Below are 12,168 nucleotides of genomic sequence, written 5' to 3' on the forward strand. Positions count from 1 at the left end.
GATATACAATGGTTACATACTGTTAAAACTAATCGTGGTATTGATATATTAAGACTGCCGACTCCGACGAGTTGTGGATTCATTTCGTTGTGTTGTGAACTTATGTTTGCTTTTTAAAATTCGTTGTGTTGTGGACTACTGGGCCACCGTAGGAATGTGTAGTTGTAGAGAAGAGCCACACATGTGTATCAGTACATCTGAAGTCACAGAGAACTTGAAGATTTTTTTCTCTCTCCCACAAACACAACAGTTCTTCATTGCAGGAGCACAGATGACTAATCCTGTTCTACAAATCACTAATTAAGAAACTCGGACACGCACGTTTGCTGCAGTTGCTGCAGTGAAATCCGGAGTTCTAAAGGTAAATTCAGTTTTGTTACTTGGCTCAGGAGGGAGCAACAAAATTGAGACACAAGAAAGTCAAACATTTAAAGTAAAATATTTATTATCAAAAGGAAACGTATACAAAAGGAGTGTAAAGTAGAAGCCAGGCATCCGTAGTGAAGCCGAATTCTGAATTACTGCATGATGTGATGTAGTGATGTGGCAAAACAACCACACACACAGACATCCCAACCCTGGGGGACAAGTACCAGGGCCCGGTTCCCCAAAACGCTCTTATCGCTAAGTAGTTCTTAACCTATTCCTTAACCTCTCTCTTAACGTTATGGCACGATTCCCGACACGTTCGTACGCTAAGTATATCTTCTGTAAGTCACACTTTCGTAAGGTTGGTCTGGACCACTCTTAGCTTTACCTTATCACTGTTGCAGGTCTATACGAATATAATTATATAATTCTCACCCAACCCGCGTAAAAATCCCTGGCCAAATTAGTACCTACTGTTTTTTGACAAGCAGGTCGTGTGGTGATTTAATTGCCGTCTGAATCCACATCTCTGAGTTTACAAGAAGAGATTCAAACTCCACTGTTTAAATCCTTTTTGATCACTGCCGAGCACCGTACGTAAGATGTAAACTTTTATTACTGAAATGCTGGAAAGTATTTACAAGAACAATATTTCATCGCAGCTCCACCTCAGAGAACAAAAATGGGAAAGAGAAGAAAGCATGTAAAATTTTTGAAATGGTTATTATAGCAGCAATATATGATACAATTTTAAAATATGTAGGCTAGGCTATTATAGGCTATTATAGTTTGGATTATTTTTTTATGATATCCAATAGTCCTAATAAATGTAATTTCAACTATTTCTGAAGTGCTTCTTTTATAAAGATCACCTCTTTCTCACATAAACAGCCCCTGCACGAGAGAATAATTGATTCTCGAGTCGTTGATATCAGCAGATTCAGCAGCATCGCCACGGACAGCACCGGGTAACGTCGCATGTAAGAAGGAATATCTTAAGCGGCTTCCTAAGGTATGGTTCTGGGAACACACTTAGGAACATAAACAACTTTGGTAAGATATATCTTTCGAGTCTTCTTAGCGCGCTAAGAGTGAGCGTTATCGGGGAACTGGGCCCTGGTTCGAGTAAGACCTGGATGAGGTAGGCCTATATTTATATATATATATATATATATATATATATATATATATATATATAAGCATGTGCAAGTGTTCGCTATACACACTATCAGAGGTAGGAAACACTAGTGTGTCAGTGAAGCAGCAAGAACAGGGTTAAAATACAAATATGCAGTTTTTTTCTGCATCACAGATTGATGATGATGATGAAGAAGATGATGAAGATGTTCAGGTCTTCTGGTATCTGGACGTCACTGATGTTGTGTGATCTTCAGAACATGATGAAGGGTTTGATGAGAATCTCTCCTCAGTTTTGACACCAGAATCAAACTTTACAGGCTCGTCTGGATCACAGGAGACTAGAAATCACAAATATATATCAGACTATTCATATTGTCTTGTATTTGTTTTTATATTCTCAATCTATAAAACATATTAAACACAATCACACATCTGGTATGTGTGAAGACAATAATAGTAAATCTAGCAAGACTATAACAGCACTCACAGAGTGGCTTTATTCTCTCCATACTCTCACATCTAACACGTGTCTCTCCTCTTTTCTCAGGTGATTCACTGGTTTGTGTCTCATTTCTGTCCTCCATTTTTCTCTCAGTCTTCTTGTTTTCTGCTGATCTGTGACTTCTGAGGCTCCTGCCGGTGATTTTCTTTCTCCACTCCATTTGAATCTGTTGAATCACACAGACAACATAAACAGTTTGATATTACTTTCCGACTACGCCACCTTGGGAATTTCACCCACAGAATTAAGCCCTCAGCCCTCTAAAGGCACACACAGGTGTAACCAGGGATGTAGTGGAGGCTAAACGCACGTAAACGCTGTTTACGCACCTCCCAAAATTTGGAAATAGCGTTTGCCCACCTCCAAAGTGCGTTTATCCACCTCTACATTGCGTTTATCCACCTCTGAATTTCACGTTATGTGAGCGGACTTTGCTTTTCCAGTGCGTGATCGCCGATCGGCACATGATTCGAGCATTTGAGCCGTTAACTACAGAGCAGAATGCTCAGCGCGCAAACACGGAGCAGAGAGGGCAGCGCGCCGACACACACACACGGAACAAAGAGAACGGCGCACACACGTAGCAGAAAACACACGCTCGTGAAGTTACTAAACAAGCTGCGCGAGAATGAAACTTGATCGCAGCCGCAACAAGAAATCATTAAAATGATGCAAAAAAAGTTGTTGTTTTTTATTCATTACAGGCAGCTGGTTTAATGTAGGGAGCATGTCAAAACCCAACTGTTCAAGAGATTCAGAGGGAGTCAAGCCTGCACCAGGTTTAAGACTTTTCCCTCTACAGGGAAACACTGATCCACATTTTTCTGATAGACCAAACAATCAATTAATCGAGGAAATATTCAACAGATTAATCAACTATGAAAATAATCCCAAATCCCTAATCATTATGCACAAGTGCATTGCATTGGAAGCCCTGGATAAAAGGCTCCCTCTCAATCTCTCTTAAATATTTTTGTTCTCTCTGTTTTGTCATTTAGTAAACTTCAATTTCAACCATATTATTCCTTTTTGAGTCTCTTTAACAAGAACTTAGATTAATGTATGAATTGAATAGTGATTGTGTGACCTATGATGAGGGAACAACCAGTGATACCCTTGGTAGTACCATCAAATGATAGCCTATAGCGATGTCATCAGGATACACATACACCGGAAGGCAGTGGCCCACCTTACCGGGTGACCACGTCGTGGTCCACCAGAATTTATAGTTTACCCACCTCTTTTTTTACCACTACACCACTGGGTGTAACACCATGAGAGTCAGAGACATAGGTAATCACACAACAACACTTTTACCGACAGAAAGAAGGCGTTAAAATGCAGCCACACTCTTCTCATCTTCTCAGTCTCAGGATAATCAGCCTTAGGAAATCACTACAATCACAGTGCACACACACACACACACACTAATGTCTGTGAAGAGCACGACACATGGTGAAGGACACCTCATCATACTCTTCCTCCTCTTACACACAATCTTTTTCCTCTTACACACACTCTTCCTCATCATCCTCTTCCTCCTATTACACACACTCTTCCTCCTCTTACGCACACTCTTCCTCATCATCCTCTTCCTCCTCTTACACACACTCTTCCTCATCATCCTCTTCCTCCTCTTACACACACTCTGGGCCCTATTTTAACGATCTGAAACGCAAGTATCAAGCCCGAAACGCAAGTAACTTTGTGGGCGGGTCTTGCGAAAATCTAAAATGTGTTGGTCTGAAGTCGCTTCATTACTCATAGGTGTGGTTTGGGCGTAACGTGAAATAAACCAATCAGAGCGACATCTCACATTCCCTTTAAGAGCAGGCGCGCTTGTTCCATGGCGGATTGCTATTATAACGGCGGATTTGCCAGACGCACGCCAGCCGCGGGAACATATTTTACCAGGGGGGTGCTGGGGGCGGGATTAATGGGCAGGGCTTGATATTGTGGGGCGGAGCTATGGTAGAGTTTATTTTTAAACAAAATCCTAATATTAAACAGCCCAAACAAAAAGATGAACATACAAATGAATGAGTACAGAGTTGTGAGAACGCTCGAACTCATGATACATTTTAAAAAGCACAGCACACAAATCTGCATATTACCTTATGATACTCACTCAGTGCCGGTTCACACAGAAAGCATAATCTTTCAAAGCGAAAACGCAAGACGCCAAACACAGGCAGTGGAACGGGGGAAAACGCAAGGTCTCGAGGCGCGTTTTAGTTGATCTTATTTTAACTTGAGGGCTGCGTTTTGAGAATGCTGTGTCATGCGCGAGACACGAGCACAACAGTTAAACATGAGTATTTAGAATGAATGAATGGGAAATTATTCCCAACGGTAGCATATACAATGAGAACAGGATGACCCCATAGGAAATAGGTGATGGAGCAGAGAAGTAGTTACCAATCTTCACTAAGAAGGATCTACATTTTTAGGACCGTCCCCTGAATACCCACATACTGCTTTAAGTGAATCATAAGGATCCGGTGATCAATGGTGTCAAAGGCTGCTGACAAATCCAATTAAATGAATGCTGCATGATCACCTGCATCCGTAATTAAAAGAAGATCACCAACAACTCTCAAAAGGGCTGATTCTGTACTGTGTCCACCCCTAAAACCAGACTGAAATTTATCCAAAATATTATTCTTTTTAAGGTACTTTTATTAACATTTTCAAGTACCTTAGACAAGCCAGGCAATTTTGAAATTGGTAGATAATTTTTTTAATCATGTGGGTCCAGACTTAGAAGATAGGGCAGCTTGCTTTAGGCAAAGTAGTACAATGCCATTCTGTAGACCACTAATAATAATAGATAAGATACTTGAGCCGACTATATATCAGCACCTTCCTTAAGAATGGATGGTGCAACTGCATCTCTAATGTCAGAGAGTGACAAACTGACTAAAAGAATACATTCCAGTTAAATCTGTTAGCACTGGGTTTGCAACCATAGATGAAACACTTGCTCTGATTCCATTTATTTTCTCAACAAAAAACGTAAAAAATAAATCGCACGTTGCTGATGATGAAGTAAAGCTAAGTTTTGTACTTGGACAAAGCAGTCTATTGATAACAGCAAAAAGCTCACGCGGCGGGTTTTTAGCAAACAACATAAAAAGTAAAAACAATAAAGCAAACTGAGCAAGACGAGCAGCCGACACACCACCGGGTGCCACCTTTACCCTTCTTCTGAACTCTTCTGATCTCTTCTGAAACTTCATAGTTTCTACAGTTGGTTTGATTACATCATTAGAAACAATTGTGAATAATTTTGAGCCATTGTGTGTAAATGATGACGCTTGTTGTAGTTGTATTTAACTCTAGTTGTGCTGTAGTTGTATTTACAGGTTTGCAGCACAAGTGCATTGCAGTGCAAAGTTTAGTGAGTAAGAACGTGTGTAGAGATTTGTAAAAAGAGTGCATGATATTGAGCGAATATACAGAAACCACACAGGAAGTTCTTTAAGGAAACGAGTCTCTGTGTTTCTCTCTGTGTCTTTCATCTCTTGTTGTGGGGTCTGCATGTTATATAAAATAAAAAGTAAAAACAATAAAGCAAACTGAGCAAGACGAGCAGCCGACACACCACCGGGCTTCATTGATGAAAAAACGAATGTTTCTCACTGAGTTTCGGTCATAGAAACACAGAAAACAGTGTCACAAGAACTAGCCTTATTAGTCTCTGTATATGATGTGTGAGTCTCACTTCATTTCTGAAACATCCGAATGAATCACTTTCAACCAAACCTTAGTGAGCACTTATTATGCAATAGACAAGAATGAGCAAAGTTAACCTGCAACTTTCTTAAAAAGGCGCTGGAAACCACACAGGAAAACAGAAACAAGAAACAGGTGTAGACTAGTTGTTTTGAGTGTAAAATACGCACAAAGATTTTAGCACAACTATTTACACACACTATGGGTTGGGGTAAAAACTAAAACATTTCTTTAAAAAATACTGAAATAACAAAAGTAAAGACAAATGTATATACACTAAAATCAGTATGAGAGGTTTTTGTGTGCGAGCCCAGAGAATCAGAGGAAAGCTTTTGATGAAGTGTCATTCTTTAATCATCTAGCCTGAGCAACTGTTAACAAACCATTAACAAACACATGTAGGATACACTCTTCCCCCGCCAGCTCGACTCCAAACTCCTTCACTCGGAGTTAAATAACCGTTTTGATCTTTGTCTTTTTAACATTGATCCTGTCGGTGTCGGGAAAACTGATGTTCTAGAAAAACAACACCTTTTCTTGTTGAGAAGAATACAGTACTGTGTGTGTGTGTGTGTGTGTGTGTGTGTGTGTGTGTTTAATGAGGACTCTATGGCTTGATGAACGTTTCTGATTCTTAGGCACTAAAATAAAATTAACCTACAGTTCATGTACTACTGATCCTACTGAGGTGTTGACACACACACACACACACACACACACACACAATTCAGTCATTTACAAGAGTGAAAACCGAATTAACTCCCAAAAAAAGCAGGGGACAACTGCATTTACAAGAACTCTACGCTTTGTATACGAAACAAACTAGTTGTTAAAGACGTATGACAAGAGATGTCAGAGATGAAAGAAACTTCTCTTACAAATACGTATTTTAAAGTCCATTAGAGATTTATCTCTCATCATGTGCGGTGCAAGTGTACAAGCCTGTATGTTTGTGTTACATCAAGTCAGGACAGGTGAACTCAAGCTATAGAGGCTCAGAGTCTCAGTGTAGATTATTGTGCTATATAGGCTATATAGGGGTCAGGACCTTCCCCATAGGTTTGACCAAACTATATATGTAAATGTGTATATATATATGTGTATGTATGAGTCAGAGTAGCATATTTATGGGTGCTACTCCTAACAGACTGAATTAACTTAGTCTATATATATATATATATATATATATATATATATATATATATATATATATATATATATGTATAACGACTGTATATATGTATAATGACTGTATATATATATATATATATATATATATATATATATATATATATATATATATATATATATATATATATATATACAGTGCAATGCATAAGTTAATACACCCATGCTAAAGTTGACTAAAAAGAGGAATAAAAAATCATATTTTGGAAATTGAACTTAATGCCTTAATTTAAAAAATTAGGAAAAATCCAACCTTTTAGGACACCAATTTTCTTTGTGAATGAATAATGTATCTTAAATAAATAAATGTTCTTCCTTAAAATACATGGTGCATAAGTGTGTACACCCCTATGTTAAATTCCCATAGAGGCAGGCAGATTTTTATGTTTAAGTATTTTTTTTAATTAATTTTTAGGATACTATGCATCCTGATAAAGTTCCCTTGGCCTTTGGAATTAAAATAGCCCCACATCATCACATAGCATTCACCATACCTAGAGATTGGCATGGGGTACTTTCCATAAGATCATCTCTCAATGCAAATCAAACTAGCTTTTAGGCTAACTGAAATAAAACCATGCCAATCTCTAGGATTGTCTGAAATTGTCATCGTAGGTGCATGTCCACTGTGAGACATAATCTAAAAAAAAAAAAAAAATCCAGAAATCACAATATATGATTTTTTAACTATTTATTTGTATGATACAGCTGCAAATAAGTATTTGAACACCTGTCTATCAGCTAGAATTCTGACCCTCAAAGACCTGTTAGTCTGCCTTTAAAATGTCCACCTCCACTCCATTTATTATCCTAAATTAGATGCACCTGTTTGAGGTCGTTAGCTGCATAAAGACACCTGTCCACCCCATACAATCAGTAAGAATCCAACTAATAACATGGCCAAGACCAAAGAGCTGTCCAAAGACACTAGAGACAAAATTGTACACCTCCACAAGGCTGGAAAGGGCTACGGGGAAATTGCCAAGCAGCTTGGTGAAAAAAGGTCCACTGTTGGAGCAATCATTAGAAAATGGAAGAAGCTAAACATGACTGTCAATCTCCCTCGGACTGGGGCTCCATGCAAGATCTCACCTCGTGGGGTCTCAATGATCCTAAGAAAGGTGAGAAATCAGCCCAGAACTACACGGGAGGAGCTGGTCAATGACCTGAAAAGAGCTGGGACCACCGTTTCCAAGTTTACTGTTGGTAATACACTAAGACGTCATGGTTTGAAATCATGCATGGCACGGAAGGTTCCCCTGCTTAAACCAGCACATGTCAAGGCCCGTCTTAAGTTTGCCAATGACCATTTGGATGATCCAGAGGAGTCATGGGAGAAAGTCATGTGGTCAGATGAGACCAAAATAGAACTTTTTGGTCATAATTCCACTAAACGTGTTTGGAGGAAGAAGAATGATGAGTACCATCCCAAGAACACCATCCCTACTGTGAAGCATGGGGGTGGTAGCATCATGCTTTGGGGGTGTTTTTCTGCACATGGGACAGGGCGACTGCACTGTATTAAGGAGAGGATGACCGGGGCCATGTATTGCGAGATTTTGGGGAACAACCTCCTTCCCTCAGTTAGAGCATTGAAGATGGGTCGAGGCTGGGTCTTCCAACATGACAATGACCCGAAGCACACAGCCAGGATAACCAAGGAGTGGCTCTGTAAGAAGCATATCAAGGTTCTGGCGTGGCCTAGCCAGTCTCCAGACCTAAACCCAATAGAGAATCTTTGGAGGGAGCTCAAACTCCGTGTTTCTCAGCAACAGCCCAGAAACCTGACTGATCTAGAGAAGATCTGTGTGGAGGAGTGGGCCAAAATCCCTCCTGCAGTGTGTGCAAACCTGGTGAAAAACTACAGGAAACGTTTGACCTCTGTAATTGCAAACAAAGGCTACTGTACCAAATATTAACATTGATTTTCTCAGGTGTTCAAAGACTTATTTGCAGCTGTATCATACAAATAAATAGTTAAAAAATCATACATTGTGATTTCTGGATTTGTATGTATATATATATACACACAGTTATTATATATATATACAGTCATTATACATATATACACATATTGTATTAGATCATATTTAGCTATTTAGCATATTTAGTCTTTTTTGCTTGCCATTTTTCTCTTTCTCTCATCTGTTTGTCTGTATGTTTAATAGTTTGTGATATATGGGTTTTATAGCCTATATTCTCAAATGCATTAATTTCTCGTTAAAAATTCCACTTCAGTTTCACTAAAATAGAAAGATAAATGTCCAGATTTAAATAAATAAATAAAATATCTTCACAAAACAAAAAAGAAAGTGTTTTACTGACCTTGTGATGAGCAGATAAGAGGAAACATCCAGCGCAGCGCTGAGAGATCAGAGTGTTCAGAGTGGCAAATCTTCAGTTCTAAACTCCTCCCCTCACATGTAGACCACGCCTCTCACTTGTAAACTCCTCCCCTCATATGTAGACCACACCTCTCACTTGTAAACTCCTCTCCTCACATGTAGACCACGCCTCTCACTTGTAAACTCCTCCCCTCACATGTAGACCACGCCTCTCACTTGTAAACTCCTGCACTGATAATTTGCCTGTATCTTCAGAAATGAGTCACTGCTTTGTGCTTTACATTTATCCTTGTCAACAGTCATTGCCTAGTTGTTCAAATAAATTAATATGTTCATGTTCCATGTTTATAGTCTATTGTTCTGTTGTCTTTACTGTATTGTACCTACTTTTTCATATAAATTAATATGTTCATGTGTATGTTCTTGGTTTATGTCGATTCGTTCTGTGATCTTGCTTGTCATCTTGTTACAGCTAGAGGTATTCCCCAGCTACTCATAATATAACTCATAAATTAGTAGTTGGAACGACAGATCTAGATCTCGTCCTGTGGTTAGAAGTAGTTTCTAGATTGCATGACATGTGGACTTAATAAATCATAATCTTGAGTAAAATAAGCAAGCTGACATTCAGTACTGTCTTTTATTTAGAATACATACAAATGTCATTTACGTCTTTGAGTTTGTCAAGAGATTTAAATCACCGTCTTTGAAGACTGCCCGAACGAGCTCTACTAAGTGCACTACGAGCCAATGAACAAATCTGTAAATAAAACAAAATAACTGAGAAAAATGAGAAATAGTCCTCAGATGCCATGTCTGTAATTTATATCAAAACATCTAGCATTGATTCGATCTCAAACAGATTCATTAAAATAAGTTATTACTCCACCATGTGCGAGACGTCATAAACCAACGTGGTTGAACGACCACTTTGCGACAATAGGTTTCGGGAAACAGTCGTGACTAGCTAGTTGATTTCTTCAACGATGCATCGTACTATGGTAGTGAAGCATCAAGTTACGTTGTACGTACGGGAAACGCACCCCAGCTCTGTTGTCCTTACCCCTCATTTACACTGAACACGTCTGCGGCGCATTACGGCTGCGACACGGCTACCGGAGCTGATCGCGCCCATTCTAGTCAATGCTTGTGTTTACACCGGCCGCGACGCGGCACGTTTCAGAAGCTTCCCAGAAGCGGCTCTCCGCGCCGCTTCGCTAAATATAGGCGCCTAGTCTATTTTTGACGGACGCGCGTCCAAGTCGCACCGGGAATACAAAATAAAAGTCAAAAAAAATCCTGTCAATTTCAAAATAAACACCCTGTGCAACAACCCAAACGTATTACACACCAATATCCTTGGTAGAAACCATAGACTGTATGGTAGAAACCCAAAAATCAAGAAAAAACACGTTGGACAGGCAAATCACGTGGTCTCGCGCATCCAGTCGCTCCGCTTCTGAAATGCTCCTGGTGTGAGTTGGCACCGCGTGGAGGACGGAATAAAACCTTGTCGCAGACGTAATGCACCGCACATGTGTGCAGTGTAAATGAGGGGTTATTCTGTAGCCTATTTTGCCGTCAACACTGCCGACGTTGTCTTTGCTGCTATATATTTATGTTTAACACGAAGTATAGGCCTTCCACAACTCTCTCCCCATATGTCAAATATATCACCAATGAGGCTTATCATATGTCACCTAGCAGCAGCAGCTGACACGCTTCTGGTGTGCAAAGACATGGAAAACGCCACGCAGCTGACACGCAACAGAAACGCCACGCTCACGCCACGCAGCCAGTGTGTCACCGGCCCTGTCGTCTTGTTAGAGCTAGAGGTATTCCCCTGCTACTCATAACCTTCTCACATCAGTGGAATTATTTTGTAAACCTACTTTGCTTTTATTCTGACAGCTTTGTGTGAGGTAAGGACATGAATGATAGTAAGGATTACAGAGCAAGATAACAGATCAAAACTCCAGCAAGGACGACAGAACAAGACGATATAAACAGAGAACATACACACCAACATATGAACAACTAGGCAATGACTGTACGGACAAATGTAAAGTACACAGTGATTTCTGGCACAAATACACTTACGCCTGTTTCCCACACACTCTGTCTGCAGTGTGTAGGCCATATGTGGTGTGTGTTTTTCCCGTACCCATGTTTAGGTTAGAGCTTTAGTGCATTTACAGCGATCGTCTATTTCTGCTGTGCTGAATTACAGTGACAGCGCATGGTTCGTGCTCAATTAACACAGACAGACATGAAAATGTAGTAATCTCACCATAAATGCATTTAATTAAATTATACTACTATTTTTCACATCATATTTTTACTTTAAGCCCGGGGTAAAGCAAAGAAAAGCAAAACAAAAGTAGCAAAAATAGGCTAACTGATGTGGTCAAAATTAAAAAAAAAAATTTTTTTATTGAGAAATACACTGCACAGTTTGTTATATTGTGCGCGGGCAAGAGCTTTGCATCTCCGCTGAAAGTGATAATCACGTGACCGGCTGAAAAACTATAATCTATATTTACAGGCTAGAAATGTGACATAATGTTTACTAATGAACTTATTAAACATTAGATTATTTATCATGATCATTAACAGATCATTATTTAATGTAAATTGCTATGCTTACAAATGTCATTAAACTTTCAATTCATATGATCATGTAGTTCTTAAAAATCTACATGATTTAAACAGATTGATGAATAAAATCTACATTTGAATGCTAACATGTGTCATTAAAATCATACATTACCTAATGCACTTTTTTACATTTACAAATATTGTAAGTAGTCATTTTAAGCACTGTTTAAACACTGTTCATAGTCAATAGTTAATACACTCTAAACATGCTGTTCTTTCAACTGATGTTTG

At 39.2% G+C, this 12,168-nt stretch overlaps 1 long non-coding RNA gene across 1 annotated transcript; it reads right to left on the minus strand.

Moving 5' to 3' along the window:
- Positions 1-433: 433 nt before the first annotated feature.
- Positions 434-9,308, minus strand: LOC311098137. The gene is made up of 3 exons (XR_014609383.1): positions 9,260-9,308; positions 1,997-2,177; positions 434-1,847 (listed from the first exon to the last, which is right to left on the minus strand). It is a non-coding gene; the product is annotated as an uncharacterized lncRNA (long non-coding RNA).
- Positions 9,309-12,168: the final 2,860 nt, after the last annotated feature.

Source organism: Abramis brama (genome assembly GCF_963993115.1).
Source record: "Abramis brama genome assembly, chromosome: 15".
Taxonomy (NCBI): Eukaryota; Metazoa; Chordata; class Actinopteri; order Cypriniformes; family Leuciscidae; genus Abramis; species Abramis brama.